This window comes from Bos indicus, chromosome 23 (assembly GCF_029378745.1).
Source record: "Bos indicus isolate NIAB-ARS_2022 breed Sahiwal x Tharparkar chromosome 23, NIAB-ARS_B.indTharparkar_mat_pri_1.0, whole genome shotgun sequence".
Lineage (NCBI taxonomy): Eukaryota > Metazoa > Chordata > Mammalia > Artiodactyla > Bovidae > Bos > Bos indicus.
Genome location: NC_091782.1, coordinates 53,917,535 through 53,931,967, shown reverse-complemented (window position 1 = coordinate 53,931,967; position 14,433 = coordinate 53,917,535).

Genomic DNA, 14,433 nt, shown 5'->3' with positions numbered 1-14,433 from the left:
GATTCCGAAGGGAGAGTGTGGCCGAGTGCAGCTGGTAATTTCTACCCAGTTAAATTTCAGTTCGTCGTATAAAAATGTAGGCATTTAACAGCACGAAACATTTTGGGGAAATTACTTGGCGACTGTATTTACTGAGAGAGGAGTTAAAACAAAGAATGCAGGGTTTCAGAAGGGGCAAAATGAAAGGACACGTGTGGACGCTGCATACAATCACAGGGAGAAGGAAAGATCTAATACAGTCACAGCAGCCGTCCGCTTTCAAAGCCGCTGCTTTGAAGCCCTCCCCCTGCCTGTGGACGCTGCCTCCTCACGCTGTCTCGCGTGGCCCAGAATCCTCACCGCCGCTCATCACCCTTCACGCATGTCACGCTGCCACGCCTTTGTTCGCCCACCAGACCGGCAAGCGTCTGAAGGCCCGCGAGTGTCCCTGAGCGGCGGGTGTGACGAGGAGCGTCTGCTGACCCACAGGAGGGTGTGCACCCCGGGGCCTCCTGGACGGTGGGTGCCTGCCCACCCCCACCTGCCCTCTGACCCAGAAGCTCCGTTTCTGGAATCCACCCCTCAGAAATCCTTGTCCCTGTCTTCCGTGAGGTTTGTCAAGCTTGTTACTCTTTGCATCATGGTCTGGCAGCAAGAACGTGGAGACAGTCTGCATGGTCGACGTGAAGTTGGTTAAATAAATGGGGTGCTGACCGGGGACACAGCCCACGAAACGGACAAGGCCTAGCATGACCAGACGTGGAGCGACGCCCCGAAACCTCCCAGAAAGGTTTCTGAAGGAGCGTGATGTGCAAGTGTGCATCATTTATTTCTTTAAAGGGAGGGAAATAATCATAAATATCCCTGAAAGGATAAGCCCTTCAAACGGGAATCAAGGAGAGGCTTGGCACTTGGTACATTCATTGTCATAATTTTTATTTACTCTTTTGAACAGTTTTTATTTCATATTTCAAAGTTACTTTAAAAACATTTGAAACAAAGCAAGATAAAAAATTTCCCCTGTCAGATTGCACCTTTGGGTCCTCGGCCCCCAGAGAGGCTCAGGTCTGCCGACACTGTGGCGACCTCTGCATCTTTGAGTCACCGACTTAGCTGTCAGGCCACAGGTTGTAAATGTACTTGATTTATTTGCTGCTCTGTTAAAAATGACTTCATACATTGAAAGTTCTCCCCATCCTCTTTTCTTTTTATAAAATAATAAAAATTCCTTTTATTCACAACATGAGAACCCTACATGCAAATTAAATTTTCATTGCCTGAGTCTTCACTATTTCGAAGAATAATTGAAAGTTTTGCTAAACATGTCATCTGAAGCAGCTGAGCTATAAAGATTTTATATAATCCCATCATCCAAATAAATCAAGAACGGTGAACATTCTTTCTACAATGAGTTGCAAAGTTTGTTGGGTCAAAAGTAGCTTTTTGAGAAAAAGAACTAGGATAGAACATAATAGGATAGAAAATACCCTTGAAAGTGAAAGTCGCTCAGTCGTATCCGACTCTTTGTGACCCCACGGACTGTACAGTCCATGGAATTCTCCAGGCCAGAATACTGGAGTGGGTAGCCGTTCCCTTCTCCAGGGGATCTTCCCAACCCAGGGTTCGAACCCAGGTCTCCCACTTTGTAGGTGGATTCTTTACCAGCTGAGTCACCAGGGAAGCCCAGAAAATATCCTTAAATCACACGTAATGAAAATGTATGTTCTGGGCTGTGATAAAAATTCTATTTCTGAGGTAGGACATGCTGAGGGTCCTGGGGAGGCAGTGACAGATGGGACTGGCCCTTTTCCTGCTGTAACGGCGTGGCCAGTCCATCGTGGCCGTAACAGCACGGGCAGTCCATCGTGGCCATAACGGCGTGGCCGTTCCATCGTGGCCGTAACGGCGTGGCCAGTCCTTCGTGGCCGTAACAGCACGGGCAGTCCATCGTGGCCGTAATGGCGTGGCCGTTCCATCGTGGCTGTAATGGCATGGCCAGTCCATCGTTTGGGGGGTGGCAATGCAGAAGTGAGCAAATAGACAAGCCAGAGCAGGTTGTGAAGAGCGCCTAGTAGGGGTCTAGGAGAGGCTGGTGGAGGCGCCAGGGATGGGAGCCCCTTCCTTATGGGCAGGACCCTGGACGGCCTCTCTGGGAAGTGATGCAGAGCTCCGCGTGGAGGAGGCAGGACAGCTTCAGGTGGAGGGCCCGGGGAAGAAGCTCCAGGCGCAGGTGCAGACCCACCCCGAGCCAAGGAGGAGGACCAGGGTGTTCTGAGGCTGGAGCCCCGGGAACGTAGCAGGACACGGCAGGAGCTAGACCAGGCCACGTGGCAGGAGTTTGTTCTAGGTTCAGCCTGAGGCCATGGAGGGACTTTCAGTTTTAAAATATCCTCCTGACTTCTCAGCCTAGCATGAGCTGGAAGTAGGCCAAGGTGGTGGCTTCTCCAGGGACTTCAGAGGGATGGGGCGGGGGTGGACCTGCCTTGACTTGGAGACAGGCCAGCGTGGCACCAGCGCAGGCTGAGCAGCGGGGGAGCGTGCAGAGAACGACCGGCCTTGAGGTTTGACTGCCGGGGGCACCAGCACCACTCGCTGCACGTTTGAGGCGTCTGCTGTCCACAGACTCGATGAAACGCCAGCGGCGTGACGTGCGCCGGCTTCGGCTTCACGCGCTCTGCTTCATGTGCGGCGTGCTGACTCTCCCGAATGACACTTTACGTGTACATTCTCTGTCACATTCGGATACACATCTGACCCTTGACAACACAGGTTTGAACTGTCCACTTAAATGTGGATTTTCTTCAGTAAATGTGTGTGTGTGTGTGTGTGTGTGTGTGTGCGCGCTTAGTGGCTCAGTTGTGTCCAACTCTTTGCCATCCCATGGACTGTATCCCACCAGGCTCCCTTGCCCTTGAGATTTCCCAGGCAAGAATACTGTAGTGGGATGTCATTTCCTGCTCCAGAGGACCTTCCCAACCCAGGAATGGAACGCATGTCTCCTACATTGGTAGGCAGAATCTTTACCATGAGCACCTTATGTGAGAGTTGGACCATAAAGAAGGCTGAGTGCCAAAGAATTGATGCTTTTGAACTGTGGTGTTGGAGAAGACTTTTGAGAGTCCCTTGGACTGCAAGGAGATTAAGTCAGTCAATCCTAAAGAAAATCAGTACTGAATATTCACTGGAAGGACTGATGCTGAAGCAGAAGCTCCAATACTTTGGCCACCTGATGTGAAGAGCCCACTTATTGGAAAAGACCCTGATGCTGGGAAAGATTGAAGTCAAAAGAAGAGGGTGACAGAGGATGAGATAATAGCTTTACTGACTCAATGGACGCAAGCTTGAGCAAACTCCGGGAGACAGTGAAGGACAGGGAACCCTGAGGTGCTGCAGTCCATGGGGTCGCAGACAGTCAGACATGCCTTGGCAACCAAAGAAGAGGAGCAACAGCTCTAGTACGTGTGTCCCAGGTGTGTGTGCACAAATGTGTGCACACGCATGTATATGCATGCGCGTGTACATGTGTCTCTGTGGGCATATGTATACATGTGTCTGTGTGCACATGTATATACGTGTGTACAGGCATGTGCATGTACGTGCAGGTGTGTGCATGTGTACACGGGTGTGTGTGTGTGCACATAAAGCATTCTCCCCGCAGACACCGGCCAGCCCCTTTTGCTCGTGTGAGGACCCCAGGCCTGGACTCTGAACGCGCTCTTCTGTTGGCATCCCCGCTGCCTTCCTGGGAGGCTTGGCTTTTGTGGAAGAAACTAAAATGCTTTCACACGTATGGAAACAGGTAAAGCAGATGCCCTGTCTGAGTTTCTCCCGCAGAGAACAGAAATTAAACACCAATGTCCCGGCCCCAGCGTACAGGCCCACATGGGACTGGGGGCAACGGGCCCCACGCCGTCCACACAGGGGGACAGAGGGGGAAACTGCAGTTGGCATCTGACCTGCTAGGTGCCTGTGTGCATAACCCAAGATCCAGGAAGAAAAGAAGTCCCGGGGAAACTTTGCCAGAGGGTGGGGATGAGGAACAAAGGATGGGGCCAGACCCTGCAGCTGAGCTCAAGGTGCCCTCAGACCGCTGCCCACACACTGTGCTGCTGCTGTTTACTCAGCTCCACCTGCACAGGCGCCAGGCCCCTCCCAGCCCTGAGAGTCACCCCAGCACCGGGGACGACCCACCCACCTCCTCGCGCTGCCCGTGGGCCCCTCCCTGTCCCCCCCCCGCCCCCCCGACCTGTGCCCGCAGACACTGGCCCTCCTGTCCCTGACGGCCGCTGCTCCTGGCTTCATCCTGCGTCTCTCAAGCCCTAGGGGCTCTAAGGGGTGTGTCTCCTGGGAAAGTCTGCGATGAAAAGGACCAGACGATTAGAAAGAGAGAGAGAGATGTGGAACTCAGCTCTGAACAGCCATCTCTTCACCATGTCTAAGTGCGCAGGTTAGCAGATGGAGTGTGTTCCCGCTGGTGTGAGCAGACCCCTGACTCCCTGAAAATGACCTCGGTGCCCTGGGAGGATGAGTTTTCTGAGGCTACAGGGTCACGTGGCTTCTGTAGCTGGAGAGACAGGGCAGAAGCAGCCGGGGTACTAGGGAGGCTCAGGGGCAAGGCAGAGAGCTGGGCATGAGGGCCAAGCCCACCTCCAGCTGCCCCGACATTGGGCCACAGTAGCCCCTCCAACCAGACAAGGGAGATGCCAGAAGAAAAATAAAACAAAGCTTTCGCGGATTTAAGATGCTAATAGTTAAAATAAACTGGCAAAAATAAAATAAAATGCACAAAATTTTGTTAAAAATAAGCTAAAAAACAATGGTCTTCTTTTGATTTTTAATGTCAAGATTTACCAGACTAAAGAATTTTATACAATTTCTTGGCAGTCCTCAAGAATAGAAGTCTTTAATTAAACAAGTCCAAGATTTAAAGCCATCAGCACAGAGTCTAGGAATAAATCCCCAGGAAACTTCCTCTGCCTGCACCCTAGGCTTATGGCTGGGGTCCCCTTTAAGGAGGACCACAGAAGCACTTCCTGCTTTTTAAAAGATTGTGGTAAAACGCACATGGCACGAACCTGACCTCCCCACTGGATCCACGGCTCAGTGGCCTCAGGCCCGTTGCCACCACCACCAGCACCGTCACCAGGACTCTCCTCACCTTGTGAGGCGGAAACCCTGTCCCCGCGGGAACGCCCTGTCCCCCTGCCCTGCCCTGGACACCACCCTCCTGCTTTCTGTCACTATCTGAGGACTCTCGGGACCTCACACAGGTGGAATCATGCAATACCGGTCCTTTCCTGACTGGCCACCTCACTGAGCATCATGTCCTCAATGTCCACCATGCTCTAGCCTGTGTCAGATTCTTCTCTTTTTGAGGCTGAATAATATTGTACTCCCTTGTGTGGATGGAGCACATTTTGGGTGTCCATTCACCCATGAATGGACACGTCCCACCCTCTGGATGTTGTAAGCAATGCTGCTGTGAGCACAGGTGTGGAAACATCTTGCTTTTATAAATCCCACCATCGCGGGACGACTTGTTGGACGATTCAGCTGCCTCATCAAGGTGCTCAGAGCCTCGGTGGGGCTTGTCTGCTGTTTCCTCACACAAAGACCACGATTGGTGATCCTTGTTAAAGATTATTTTGATTATTCCTTCCAACTTCCGGAAGTTAGGACAGCTCGTTAACTGGGGCTTTCTTGACAGCTGTCTTTCCAACCCCTTTAAGGTTTACATCAAAGTTCTGACTCGTGTCAGGGATGAAAACCTTGACTGAAAATGAGCTAAAATGATGTGTCTAAATGAAAAACAGACCATGAGAGTTTGAATGTGGATAAGACAATGATGTATTCTTGGGGTAGCTAGTCTGAAATCAGTCTGAAAGCCCAGTTAGTCAAAGAGCTAGGAAGAACCCACGATGATTTCTGAGTTGGTGCCATCTTTCTCCTGATGATGAACAGAAGCTTGATGCGTGACAATGACCTGATAACAGGAAGCAGGTAGTCATGAGACCTGGGCAAAGCGTGGCTGGATCTGGATGCCAGAGGTCATGGCTTAAGTCCCAATTTCTACCTGGGTCAACTACTTCTGCTTCTTGAGTCCATTTCCATCTCTGTAAAATGGAGACGATGGTTTTCAGGAAAGCTCACAAGAGTATTATGGGCATTAAGTGGCGTGAATGGCGATGGGTCTGGCCCAGGGCCTTCCCTTCCCGCCCCTGAGAGACGGGCTTCATCGGTCAGGAAGCGATGCCTGTGCTGTCATCACTGGAGAAAAGTCCTTACAACTGAGCTAAACTAGTTCAGTTTCTAAGTAAGAAAAAAGATCCTTTCAAACGAATGGTTCAGGAAGGAGGTGCGCAGCAGAGGGCTGGCGCCCTGGGGCAGCCCCCCGAGCCCATCTGCCCTCTGCTGCATCACATTGGCTGCAGTGCTGCCCTGGCTACATGGGCAGAGGAGGCGTCACATCTGTGCGAGGGGCATGACCGCAGCGGACGCATCCCCGGCTCTCCATCAAAGGGCTCCTTCCGCCGGGAAGGTCAGCACATGGAGGCCGACTCTGCGAGGGAACCAAGTGATGACCTGTTTTCTTCTCTGGCTTCCTTGGTATTTGGTCTTTTACCAAAACCCTTGTGTCTCTGGGGTGTCTTTTGGTCCCAGCTGCATCCAAGTGAACCCCTGACCTGCCATTTGGTTTTCTTGGCATAGCCACCCCAGGACGCTTACTGCTGCATCAGCTCTGTGCTTTCTTGGGCTGCTGGAGCTCTGCATGTCATGTACACAGTCGGGAAAAGGGGCATGCCATTAGAAACACTCTGGCAGATCCACTTTTTTGCATTATCATTGGGTTACCAGTGTCCGATTGCCAGTGCTAAGCCATGATGAGCCAGGTACTTCCTCTGGAGAGAACTGCTGGGTGTGGGGCATTGGGAGGATTAACTCAGAAAACCAGGACAGGAATCCTGACACCCAGGTCCTAAACTCATCTCTTATCCTGGCCACTTGTTGAACAACAGGAGCAGCTGTGAGCATGTGGTCCTGAGCATGCAGCATCTATCTATCCTCACAGAGTGCAGACTGAGTGCAAGTGAGCAGCAGGTGCAGGGAATGCCAAGGATGGAGGAGGATGAGGCCCTCCCTTCCCTGATTCAGTGGATAGTAAGGATGGATCCAACCAGTCCATCCTAAAGGAAATCAGTCCTGAATATTCACTGGAAGGACTGATGTTGAAGCTCCAATACTTTGGCCACCTGATGTGAAGAACTGACTCATTGAAAAAGACCCCGATGCTGGGAAAGATTGAAGGCAGGAGGAGAAGAGGGCGACAGAGGATGAGATGGTTGGATGGCATCACCAACTTGATGGACATGAGTTTGAGTAAACTCTGAGAGATGATGAAGGACAGGGAAGCCTGGCGTGCTGCAGTCCATGGGGTCGCAAAGAATCGGACACGACTGAGCAACTGAACTGAACTGAACTGAAAGATGGATAGTAACTGTGGGTTGCAGGTACACCAGGGTTCCAGGACAGAGCTGAGACGCTGCAGGACCCCAGCCTCAGCCATACCAATGGGGAGGCAGCCCGAGCGGACCGGTCTCAGAGAGGACCGCTGCTCTGAGCAAATCTTCTCCAAACAGACAAAGTCCACTGGAGACCATCCCTGGAAAGTCCAGTCTGCCCACCTCCTGCTCGGGGAGGCTGTGGGTCCTGGGACAGGGTGACGGGCCTCCAGGGTGCTCCTTGAAGAAGCCATGTCCTCCCCGCTCCTCCCCGAGGTTCCCAGACAGTGAGACCAGAGGTCCCTGTGAGCTTTCCACTTCCTCCCGGAGGTGGGCCCACAGGTGCTGTATTAGCATATTTTCAGAACTGCTGCAGCCCAGGCTTTGATCCACTGGGCTCCCTTGTCTCAGAGAGCCTGCAGTCCCGCAGGAAGTCAGCAGCCTGTTGACTTTACCGGCAGGATAAACAAGCCTTCCTTGACCCACAGAACATGGCAGAAACTGACTTCCTTCCCACCGCCCATGGAGCGAGGCAGTCTGAGACGGAGGAAGCGGAGGCGTGAGCATAGCCAGGATTCGGGGCAAAAGTCACTGCTAAACATCCAGCAAAATGCTCCCCATAGAGGCAGGAAGACACTGGGGCATCAGAGTCACCGCTCAGCTCCCCAGGAAAGGCAGGGGACAGTCCAGGACAGAGAGAGGGACAGACCCATCGCCCTGGATGCATGGCCTGCAAACGCGGACGTCTGAATGGACTGGCTCCATGGTGGGTGTACAGTCTGAAGCTGCTCGTCTTATTTAGTGAAACGATTGCAAGTGAACTTGAAAGACACGCCTTCCGGTAACAGCGCAGCCAGTACACTGAAAACTCAGACTTACGCCTTCTGGTAACAGCGCAGCCAGTACACTGAAAACTCAGACTCAAGGAGATGATCATAGTGCAGCGTTGTTTCCCTCCTTCTTTTACCCACTAGGCTGTTCCTCCAAGTTTCAAGGTAACGTATTTCTCCCCCGGGTGAAAAATCTGGTGTCTCCACGGCTTTCTGTTCACCGTTTAGTAAAGAACCCAACCAGTGCTGAGAGATACAGACGCGTAATTAGGCACTCAGGACGCTCAGTCCACGTGGTAGAGAGAAGAGCTCTGGACTCGGCGCCACGTGGAATCCTAGCCAGGTGGGCCAGGCCGGCGGGCGGGCTCCTTGCTCTCTCTTCTGCTTTGCTCACTCGGTTTCTGACCTGGCCACGGGCAAGGGGCTCCGGGGAGAGCACAGCGTTGAGGAAGGGTGAGGAGACCTGGGTCTGATTGGCGCTGCCACACAGGGCATCAGGGCCGTGTAACCCGGCTCGCCGCGGGAGTTGTCTCCCTGACAGGCGTTTGCAGGGGCCCATGGAAGGAACGTGGCTCAAACAGGAAAGAATCCGCCTGCAATGCAGGAGACACACATGGGTTCAGTTCCTGGGTTGAGAGGATGCCCTGGAGAAGGAAATGTCAACCCACTCCAGGATTCTTGCCTGGAGAATCCCATGGACAGAGGAGCCTGGAGGGCTACGGTCCAGGGGATCGCAGAGTCAGACACGCCTGAGTCACTGACACTTTGACCTCACTTTTCACATGGGTGGAACGGGCATGGAAAGTTGCCTGTTCTTATCAAAATGAAGATGATATATCTTCTCTGAAGAATCCCAGGAAGATGCTCAAATGATTAGGATGATTTTATTTGGTGACAACCCTGCAGCCATGTCAGCAGAAAGCGGGGGAGGTTATTTCCGTGTGCACTATGAACGGGAAAGACCGAGACGGTTCACCTTCTGCGTCCTGGGGACACGCCAGCCGGCCTGTGCACGTGGCCACTGGGGCCGTGTCGCTCTCCTGTCTCCTGGGCGTCCCCTGGAGACAACAAGGCCCAGGCCTGTGTCCAGGGCACTGAGAAGGCAGTGTCCTTGGGCCTGCCACGAGGATGTTCATGGAGTGACCCGGAAGAAGGTGCCAGACAGCCGTGGACGCCCTCCTCCCCCTCCCCCCGCAAGACCCCAAGGCTCCCCCAGGTGCCCCCGCTGGCCTGCACGCAGCACCACGGGGGCCTGGCTCCTCCGAGTGTTTGTGGTGTTGCCTCCAGACACCAAAATAGCAAGATCCCCCCCCCGCCCTCCTGCCCTCACACAAAAGAAAGAAAACATCCTTGCCCCTGGGTCTCTTCCAGCTTTCCAAAATAGTTAAACTTCCCTCAGGTTCAAAGAGACCGTCCCGGGAGCCTGCGGGTAGCCGCGGCCGTGACCGACCTGCCCTCCAGACCCTGCAATGACACGGCCGGTGACCCGCGGGCTGAGGAGCACGTCTCCTGCACTGCTTCCTGTTATCCGGCAGCTGAGGCTGGAGCCTGTGGGTCCAGGGCCGGGGATGGGCTGCAGCTGAGGCCAGAGGGGCGTCCAGGGTCAGCAGCCCCCAGAGGGGCTTAGCGCGTCTCCTGGGCAGCCTCTTGTGCTGCCCTGCCCGGCGCCCTCTCACGTCTGGGGCTTCAGCTGCATCTCCCTGCTTCCTCGTCCTGGGCCTCAGGCAGGTTGATAAACACCAGGAAGCAGAAGCCTCCTTAGACGTGGGAGTGTACAAGACGTAGAAAGACGAAGGCCTCGGGAGACTGCTGTTCCCTGTAGTGGGTGCGGACTGAGGGAGTCTGTGGGGTGCTGGCAGCGTCCTGGTGAGAAGGTGGGGTGCGGTAGGCTTGGGTCTGATTCACATTCTGATCCATGTGCTTCTGAGACAGCAGCCCCTCCCTGGAGGTGAGGTCACTCCCGGGTGAGCCCCAGCCCGGCCTGGCACGGACCCCTGTGCACTTTCTCGGTCTTTAATGTTTTACATTTGCCCCCAGTTTAAACAATTCTTCACAGCCTCTCCCCTCTTCCCACTCAAGGAGTCAAGTCTCAGTTTCAGCGGACACCCATCTGCCCTCAGCGGCTGCCCACAGAAGTTGACTTGATTCCTGACTTAGAAGCAGCTGTAAAAGTACAATGCCTCGTATTGCAGTCAGACACCCACCAAAGTGCCAAAGAATTAATGCTTTCGAACTGTGGTGCTGGAGAAGACTCTTGAGAATCTTGGACAGCAAGATCCAACCAGTCCATCCTAAAGGAAATCAGTCCTGAATATTCATTGGAAGGACAGATGCTGAAGCTGCAATACTTCTGCCACCTGATGCAAAGAGCTGACTCATTTGAAAAGACCCTGATGGGGGGAAAGATTGAAGGCAGAGGAGAAGGGGTCAACAGAGGATGAGATGGTTGGATGGCATCACCAACTTGATGGACATGAGTTTAAGTAAACTCTGGGAGACGGTGAAGGGCAGGGAAGCCTGGCGTGCTGCAGTCCATGGGGTCGCAAAGAGTCGGACACGACTGAGCGACTGAATAAGAACAACACCCCACTCCAGCTGGAACTTTCCTCTCTGCTCTGGCTCAGGAGCTCACAGTGTTTTGTTGAGTTTGGTTTTGATTTCTGATCATAAAGAGCAGAAGAAAGGTGGAAAATAAGTGATGGAATGTGTAGGGGAAATGAGATCAGACGGAAGAGAAAAGGAAAGCTTATGAAGATAACGTAGGAGGAATAACGGCAGGAGGTGGAAAGCCCGGGAGAAGGCGTACAGGAGACTCAGGAGATGTTTCCGAGGACGTGGGAGACTCAGTGCAGAGTGTGGGGTGAGGACGTGACGGTGAAACATTAACAACCACAGAACCCCCGAAGCCACACTGGGCGTGAACACCGCTCTTCCGGGTCCGTCCTCAATTTGGGCCCCCTCGGCCTGAGATTCTCCTAGGTGGGGACCGCCCTGCACTGCGGGGGGCTGAGCGGAACCCTCCCCTCCTCCCACTGAGACGACCCTGACGGTGTCAGTCAACCGCCAACACCGCTCCGCACGGCCCGGCGGAGGCTGGCAGGCCTGCAGGGTGTGGCGTGGTGAGCGGTTATCCTATGGACTGCATTTTAACGTGCCTTCGACGGTCTCCTTCCCCCCACGCCCACCCTCTGCTGCGCATCCTCTGTTCCCGCAGCTGGAGGAGCCCTCCCAGTCAAACTCGCTGCCTTCGACAGTCCGTCCTTTGATCCCACAGATGGGGTGCTGCCCTGCCCTGCCCTGTGTTGGGGCTCTGGCTCTGTGGTCTCCCTGGGAGCCCAGGTTACAAAACCCAGGTGTACACACCGACTCAGACAACAGGAAGACTCATTAGCAGCCCTTTGAAGAGCCTCCGCCCCCACCCCCGCCCCCACCCTCTCCTCCCGGCTCCATCCACTGGCATCTGGCAGCAAGCCTGCCCTGTGTGAGTGGAAGGGGAAGGGCCCGTCTGTGCCAGCCTTCATTTCAACACTGGGTCCAGAAGTCAAGTCAAAGTCCTCACTCGGGTCACTGGGGAGGTCACGGCCGGATCTGAAGCAGGGGCCCCATGGTGCTGGGCGTCCTCATCTGATACTGGGGACACAGAGCCCACCGTTGCCCTCTCGGGGACAGGAGATGCCCCGACACAGGGCTGACACAAAGGGTTAACTCCCCGAACGCAGGGACCCACGTCACAGGGGCCCCAGGGGCAGGCCTCCTCCGGACCCCAGGACAGCGTGCCCAGCACCACGTGACGTGGCCTCTCCTCTGTGAGCAGGTGTGGCTGTCGTTACCAGTGACCAGAACTGTACAGCTGAGGAGCTTTCGAAAACATAAGGAAGCAAAACAAAAGAAAATCAGACACCAGCCCCCTGTTATGCAGAGATACAGATTGCCAAGGTTTTGTCTGTGTTCATCCAGCTTTGTTCTTTGCAAAGATGTACATCTTTTAAGGAAACAGCATTGACTACCTTGCCTTAATAATGTCCCAAGAGTCGCTGTACAAGGGAACGTGCCACCCTGTGTGCATGGCTGGGTCTCTGAGAGACAGCCCTCAGAGCCCGTGTGCATCCACTTGCTAGAAGAATGTGGACGCCTGGGTTCTGCGCTCAGAGGTTCACTAGTTTTTCCTAATTGGTCATGAGTTGGGCCTGGAAATCGGAGTATTTGAAAGCTCCCCTAAACCACCTCATTTCACAGCCCCTCTGAGCCCGGGCTCCAGGGCCTTGCGACCAGCAGCCTCTTTCACAGGTGGCACCCACATCCCGCCCCGGGAGGAATTCCACCCGGGAGGAGCCACTCAGAATTAGCAGCCAGGGCCACTGGGTTCCTTCGGCAGCGCTGATGCGCAGGCCCATGGGGAAGCAGCAATTTGAAGAATTAAAGCAGGCTGCCGCACCTTGGCCTGGCCCCCGTCTGCACGTCCCCCGGGAGGAGGCAGCCTCGGGGTCGGGCCAGCAGGTGGAAATCAGAGAGCGGGAGGTGGGGGTCTGTGCTGCAGTCCACTGCTCCGAGAACCGAGTCCTTGAGATGTGCCAGCTGCTTGGTCCTCCCAAGGAGGATGCGGGATGCGGGACGCGGGGCACCACAGCTCCTCCCCGAGTGCTGCTTGTGGTCAGAAAGCACGGGTTCCACAAGACTGCCGCGTCTTCCGCGATTTGCTTTTGTCGTTTTGATAAACATGATGGGGGTTTCCTTCATGTGCTTTCTTTCCTTTTCTGACTTGAGGGCCCGTGGCCCTGGTGCCTGACAGCTCAGAAGGCGCTGCAGGGTCCCTCCCGCCCCTGCCGGTCGCAGGCCCCCACAGGCAGCCCCGAGGACCGAAGCCGGGGCCTCCTCGCCGCCCTCCACCCCTGTGTCTCCTCGAGGTTCCCGTCCTCAAGGGAAGGGGCTGTGGGTGAGACCCTCAGGGCCGAGGCCCTCACCGTGGTGCAGGCAGAGCCCAGAGTGACGGCAGTATGCACAGCCTCTCCGTGCAAATAAAGGACATGGTATGTCCCCCTGAGCCGTCCACCAGTGGACGAGTGGGAGCCAAGACTAAAGACCTTTGAAACCTGGTGGCTGCTGGGGAGAAGCGAGGTGGGACGGCCAGCGGGGAGTGAGGCGGGGTGGACGCCATGGGGAGTGAGGCGGGGTGGACACTGTGGGGAGCAGAGGGTGTGGACGCCGTGGGGTGTGAGGTGGTGTGGACACTGTGGGGAGTACAGGGTGTGGACGCCGTGGGGTGTGAGGCCAGGCTGATTCACAACAGAGATGGGTGGAGACCACCCAAGACCCCAGCAGCAGATTGTGGACAGACAGAAGGTGGTCTATCCACGTAACAGGGTGCCATCCAGCCTCACAGAGGAAGAGGTCCTGACGGAAGCTACAGAAGGACGAGCCCGGAGGACACGATGCCCAGTGAACCAAGCTGTCACACGAGGACGAAGACGGTGACTTCGCTGGAGGCTTCTGGCGGAGTCAGATTCAGAGGCAGAGCAAGGGGGTGGGGGCCAGCAGCCAGGACAGGGGTGCTGTCCGTGTTTCCCGGGGACCGCGTTTCAGCTTTGCAAGATGAGGAATTCCAGGGCTGGACGCTGGGGATGGCCACACGGCGTGCTGAGCGTCATGTTCATCGTGTGTATTTCACCACAGCTGAAAAAGTAAAAATGAACGCCTCCTTTTGTGACTCGTCACAGAAAACGCAGTCTCCTCACTTCCGCACAGAACTGCTTCCATTGCTGTGAGGGTTCAAAGGAGCAGAGGCCGGCAGAGCGGAGGAGAGGGCAGAGCTGAGAGCCCAGACCACCCATAAGAGAAAGAAAGGTGTTTTCCTCCCAGTGCCTTGGCGGGCTGTGGGGGGTACACTGGTTTCTCTCGTTTCCTGTTCAGTTTTCCCATTTCACTACTCAGGAGAGACACACTTTCTTCTTTTCTTTATCCCTTGAGATGCAGAAAGGGCTAAAGAGAGAGGTTCCATGTCGCCTCTGGAAGGCAGTGGGGCTGCAGAGCTGAGAAGGATTCCTGCTTACCCGGCCCTGTGAACCCCGAGCCGCCTCCCACACGGTGCTGTCCCACACATCATGCAGACGGCTTAAACGTGGGTGGAA